Source organism: Lathyrus oleraceus, chromosome 3, assembly GCF_024323335.1.
Source record: "Lathyrus oleraceus cultivar Zhongwan6 chromosome 3, CAAS_Psat_ZW6_1.0, whole genome shotgun sequence".
Lineage (NCBI taxonomy): Eukaryota > Viridiplantae > Streptophyta > Magnoliopsida > Fabales > Fabaceae > Lathyrus > Lathyrus oleraceus.
In genome coordinates this window covers 399,806,832-399,813,463 of record NC_066581.1, presented here as the reverse complement: position 1 = coordinate 399,813,463, position 6,632 = coordinate 399,806,832, and the positions used below count along the sequence as shown (strand labels likewise).

Here is a 6,632-nt window from a genome sequence, read left to right as displayed (position 1 = left end):
GTGTTCCATGGTCCGCTGCAGTCAACGCGACATAGGCTTGGTATTTAAAAGCAACGTACGAGATTAAAACAATTTGAACCAGATCAATGGCTCTGAACACATCCAGCACATCGCCAGCGTCCAAAGGTCGGTCATCTTCTCCGATGACCCTGGTCGGACTGGTTCACTCATCACCATCAAGAAAATGAAAAAAGAGGACATGATTTGAAATAAAAAATGGCGTAGAGCACGAATCTGACCTCAATTTTAACTAACTCTACATATATAGAAAGATATGAGGAGTTGAATTTTGAGGTGTGTCAACTGAGTTGCTTCAATTTGACCTCTAAGCAACTCAATCTTCTTGCCTATATTGGTAGGACTTCAGACAACCAAAGATCCAAGAGAATTGGGTGGAATTGAGAGAGAATCGAAGAGATGAAATTTTCTGGAAAATACCTTCAATGCAGGTCTGGATCACTTGTTCTTGCTTTGGCTCGTGCTTGATCTTTCTTCAGGATGCTTGCAGAAGTAGATTAGAATGCACAAAATGTCTTGGATCCCTGGAGTTTTGAATCTCAAAACAGTGAGAATTCAACTCAATTTCCAAAGGAAATTCTCAGTATTATCCTCTCAAATGGAAGGGTTAGGTGTTTGGGATCAAACCTGGCGCGAAGGGGTTCCCAATTCTGAGCATATGGAGCTCTATTTATAGCTGGATCATGTGATATTTGCACCTTCCAAATGACTTTCCAATATTAACAATAAGTGATGCATGTGTGCATGGGCGTGTACAGGCCCATGAGATCATTCCATTTAATCCACAATTGAGTGTGAGCAAGTCTGAAATCAACTTGGAATGCAAGGCAATTGTACATAGCTGTTTGAAGTTTGATCCTTGCCAATTCATGATGCAATGTTCATGCCATGCGTAGCCCTATCAATTCTTTTCCAAAATGGATGAAATTGGACTTTTTGGAAAAGATAGATCAAGAGGAACAACTTTCATGTTCAACACTTTTTCATTTGAAGCTTGGAACATGAGGAATTTTGAGGTGGAAGTTTGGAAATTTCAACATGTTGAAATTTTTTCTAAGTGTCAAGCCATATATCTCAATGTTCCACCTTGGTTAACTTTTTATGTGAGCTTCAAATGAGAAAAGTATCTTCATCAAAGTTGTATCTCTTTCAAAGACCTTAAAAATGGTCATGAATTTCATGTCATTTGGATTTGAAATGATAAAGTTATGCATTTTTGAAGTTTGAAAAAAATCACTTGTTTAATGGTATAGGTAAAAAATGACCTATAATGTAACCTGATATACATGCTCATAAAAGTTGAATTTTCTTTCGCTCTGATCACACTGAATTACACCGTGTTTTTGACTCGGATTTCACATGTTTATTAGGACTTTAGTATCATTTTGTTTGTATTATGCTCTCTTTTATGTTGTTTTCATATATTTAGCACATTCGGACCCTTTTGGAAGAAACGAAGCAAAAAGACCTAAAATTAGGGATTTTCGGCGAAAATTGTACACATGGCGTTGCACATGGCAACCGCTATAGGAGAATCCATGAGTCATCAGCCCTCAACTAGGAGGTAACCACCACGTTCCCATGATCTTCCCCATTTACACACATGGCGGGCGCCATGAAGGGATGGCGGGCTGCACCTTTGGAAATCATGTTCCCACTAAGGAGAAGTTGGAGGGCACCATGGTCTTTGCAAGCTGCTGAAATCCTCTATAAATAGTTCGTTCCATTTCATTTTTAAATCATCCAACTTAGTTTACAACACTAAGCCTCTATTTATCATTTGTAATAGCGGTAATCTATTCCATCGGGGGGTTATCGCACCTTAGTGAGATTGAGTTGGGTCACTTCGAGTTGCTGTCGTATTTAGCTTCAGGAGTCGAAGGTTTATTTTTCTTGTACCAGATCTAAAGCCCTCCGTTAGGAGCAGGTTCTTATTTACGCTTTTATTTTATTTACTTTCTGTCTACGCTTTTATTTTATTTATTTTCCGCACTCGCTTTACTTTATTTATTTTCCGCACTCGCTTTACTTTATTTATTTTCCGCACTTGCTTTATTTTATTTATTTTCCACACTCGCTTTACTTTATTTATTTTCCGCACTCGCTTTACTTTATTTATTTTCTGCACTCGCTTTACTTTATTTCTTTTCCGCACTCGCTTTACTTTATTTATTTTCCGCACTTTACTCGCTCTTTACGCCTCACATTCTAAAATAAACTTTTCATCATGATCGATACCATTGTGTTTGTTTATATTACCGTGTCTGGCTAAATCTTTTAAAGGTTAGAATGTAAGGATCGCGGTTACAGAGATGTTTCACATATTGAATCTGTAGAAATACTTTAAAGGTTGTTTTGATTTTTAACTTGAGTTTTCTAAAACAAACTTGGTTAGTTTTAATTATTAAAGGAGTGCGAAAGCACCCTGGCTTAGTATTTAGGAATTTTTATCACTTTAAGGAAAAACTATTTTTGAAACTGTTTTCGGACGCGTTGATGGATTTAAAATCAGGAAACTCCTTGGGTAAACTTTCCAAATCAAAATCACTTTTCAACTAAGTTTACGAGTCTCATTTCTTAAAAATAAGTTTACTACTTTAGCGTTCTGCGCACCTTTTATAAGTGACAATAAAAGGCCTTAATTTAAGGGTAAACTCGGTTCTGAATACGCGACAACGACAGTTCCTGTTAAATGGATTATTTTCAAGAGTAGAAAATATTTCCTCATAAGTAGTTCTATTTAGACAATCGAAACATCACTTAACTGACGTGAACTACATTCAACCTGTCTTTACCTACATTTATTATTTACCGTTATTTTGCAAACCCAATATCTCTTTTATACCGCCTTAGATAAACACCGTAACGATAGTAATCGATAGATTGGCGATTGGTCTCTGTGGTATCGATATTCTTTTATATTACTTTGACGTAATTCGTGCACTTGCCAATCACACGATCAAGTTTTTGGCGCCGTTGCCGGGGACCAACTTCGTCAAATTTCGTACCCTGTTGTTACACCATCTAGACTAAGGCATTATTATCCGGTAAATGCGAAGAACCCGTAGTACCAGAAATTTAGTAGATCCTTTAGCGGAACCTGAATGTTATACTCGTACACGCCTCTTACTCATCCGAATTAAGAAAGCTATGGCCGAGAATTGCGACCGGAGACCTCTTAAGGAATTTGCCCAACCCTCTGACGAGGAACCTAGTTCGAGTATAGTAAACCCCCTTATTCCTGCTAACAATTTCGAACTAAAACCGTCTTCGTTGCAATTAGTGCAACAGAACCAATATGCGGGTCTCGCTACTGAGAACCCGAATCAACATTTAAAAGTTTTTATCCAACTAGCCGACACCTTTAAATCTAACGGCGCTTCACCCGATGCGATCCGTTTGAGATTAGTTCCTTTCTTCCTCAGGGATAGAGCACGTTCATGGTTAGATTCACTTCCAGCTGATTCAATAACTACTTGGGAAGACCTTAGGAGAGTATTCCTTGCTAGATATTTACCCCTTAGTAAGACTGATGTTCTTCGAAACCAAATAACTAGATTTACCCAAAACCAAGGAGAATCGCTTTTCGAAGCTTGGGAGAGATATAAAGAGCTATTAAGAGTCTGCCCACACCATGGCCTAGAACAATGGTTGATCGTTCATACCTTCTACAATGGACTCCATTATAACACCAAGATGAGCATCGACGCTGCCGCTGGTGGCGCGCTGATGAACAAACCTTACCCTGAAGATTGTGACCTAATTGAGGATATGGCCCAAAACCATTACCAATGGGGAACTGAATGAGCATCAATAGAGAAAAAGGAGACCCAAGGTGGAATACATGAGATAAGCTCTCTAGACATGATGCAGGCGAAAATGGATGCTTTAGCCCTTAGGATCAAACATATGTCTACAAACACTAACACCGTAGCAGTAGTCCATACAAAGTGCGAACTCTGTGGATCTAAAGGACACGAATCGGCGGAGTGTAACCTTTTGAACAACCTGAACACCGACCAAGTGAATTACGCCCAAGGTAACCCATTTTCAAACACTTACAACCCTGGATGGAAGAATCATCTGAATTTTTCCTATAAAAACCAGAACCCTATCCAAAATCATGCACCTCAGAGACCGCAAGGTTATCAAGCCCAAAAACCAAATCAACCTATGCAAGTTGTGCCTCAGAAGTCTAACCTTGAGAAGATCATGGAAAGCTTTATATCGGGCCAGACTCAGCAAAATAAAGAATTCCTAAACCAGAACATTCACATAAACGAATTGATAATGCAATTAGGAACCAAGGTTGATCAGATGATCACTCACAACAAGATGCTTGAAACCCAGATCTCACAGGTAGCACAAAACCAAGCCCCACAAACTACACTTGGAGGATAATTCCCTGGACAACCTCAACCAAACCCTCGAGGGCAAGCTAACGCTATCTTGTTACGAAGTGGGACCGCTTATGAAGGGCCTCATAACCCAGCAATAAGCGAGTCCAAAACTTCCAAAGGAAATGTACCTACCAACCAAGAAGAGGAACCGGTAGAACCCGAGAAACCAACCAACCAAGAAGGTGAAGCCAAGGATAAAACTTACAAACCACCACCCCCGTACAAACCACCAATCCCATATTCGCAAAGACTTAAACAAACCAAAGTCAATAACCAATATCAAAAATTTATAAGAGTAATAGAAAAGCTTCATGTAGAGATTCCTTTCACCGAAGTTATCACCCAAATTCCGTCTTACGTCAAATTTCTCAAAGACATCTTAACCAACAAGCATAGGCTTGACGATCTAAAACCCTTGGAATGCAATTTTATTTCCGAGTATAAACTCGCTAAGAAGGAGAAAGACCCTGGTAGTTTTTCTATACCTTTCATTTTAGGGAGTCATGTGATCGACAAAGCTTTCCTAGACTTAGGTGCTAGTGTGACTTTAATGCCCTTAGTTGTATGTAAAAGGTTAAACTTAGGAGAGTTACAACCAACTAATATGTCCCTCCAATTAGCCGATATGTTTGTTAAGTATCCTGTAGGCATTCTAGAAGACATCCCAGTTAGGATCAGTCAACTTTATATCCCAACAGACTTTGTGGTCATGGATATCAAAGAAGACGGAGATATCTCTATCCTTTTAGGTAGACCATTCTTATCAACAGCCGGAGCTATAATAGATGTTAAAAGAGGAAAATTAACCTTCGAAGTAGGGGATGAAAAGATCGAGTTCATTCTTTCAAAATTCCTGATGGCAGCAATTCTAGGAGACGCATGTTATGCGATCGATATCATAGATGAATGCATAAGAGAATTCGATCAAGGAGAACCTAAGATCGAACCATTTTCAAACCCGAATGAAAAGGATGAAGGGCTAGAGGAAATGGAACCTCACACTAACGAATGTCTAAATCTTAGTCTAGACCCTTCACCAAATTCTCAAAAACCAGCTCAAGAACTTAAGGAACTACCCAAGAACCTAAGATATGAGTTTTTGGATAAAGAAATGAACCACCCAGTAATAGTTAGTGCCACCTTAAACCAAGATGAGACAAATCGACTCTTGAATGTTTTAAGAAGATACCCCTCTGCCTTAGGGTACAACATCTCTGATTTAAAAGGTATAAGCCCATCCGTGTGTATGCACATGATCTCACTAGAGGAGGATTCAAAACCTTCTAGAGAACATCAGAGAAGAATCAACCCTGTAATGAGCGAGGTAGTAAAGAAGGAAGTCCTTAAACTACTGAAAGTTGCTATAATCTATCAGATCTCTGATAGTAAGTGGGTAAGTCATGTACATGTGGTGCCCAAGAAGGGAGGCATCACAGTCTGCAGAACGAGAAGGGAGAGCATGTCGCTAAATGCATAGAAGGCGAATGGCGTATGTGCATAGATTGTAGGAAGCTTAATAAGGCAACTAGCAAACACCATTTCCCCCTTCCATTCATAGATCAAATGCTTGAGCGTCTTTCTAGACACTCTTACTTTTGTTATCTGGATGGATATTCTGGATTTTTCCAAATACCCATACACCACGAGGATCAAGAGAAAACAACCTTTACTTGTCCCTACGGAATGTTTGCTTACAGACGAATGCCGTTTGGACTCTGTAATGCGCCAACTACTTTCCAACGTTGTATGATGTCAATCTTCGCAGATTATCTCAACGAAATTATGGAAGTATTCATGGACGACTTCTCGGTGTGTGGGTTAGACTTTGAAGATTGCCTTATTAACCTTGAGAAAATCCTAGAGAGATGCGTAGAAGTTAACCTTGTGTTAAACTGGGAGAAGTTCCACTTTATGGTTAAAGAAGGCATAGTGTTAGGACATATAATATCTGAAAGAGGCATTGAGGTCGATAAAGCAAAGATAGAAGTTATAGAAAACCTTAACCCTCCTAAGACAGTTAGAGAAGTCCGTAGTTTCCTTGGACACACCGGTTTCTACCAACGCTTCATAAAAGACTTCTCTAAAATAACAAAACCCCTGACTGGCCTTCTGATGAAAGACATTGAATTCATTTTCGATGAAAAATGTATTGAGGCCTTTACCCGATTAAAACAAGCATTAATTCCATCACCCATTCTACAAACTCCAAATTGG

General features: G+C 39.1%; 1 non-coding gene across 1 annotated transcript; it reads right to left on the bottom strand.

Annotated features, from left to right (window-relative positions):
• Nucleotides 1-3,552: 3,552 nt before the first annotated feature.
• On the bottom strand, nucleotides 3,553-3,659 carry LOC127133379 (small nucleolar RNA R71). Its single transcript, XR_007807358.1, has one exon. It is a non-coding gene; the product is annotated as a small nucleolar RNA R71 (small nucleolar RNA).
• Between the last annotated feature and the right edge of the window lie 2,973 nt (nucleotides 3,660-6,632).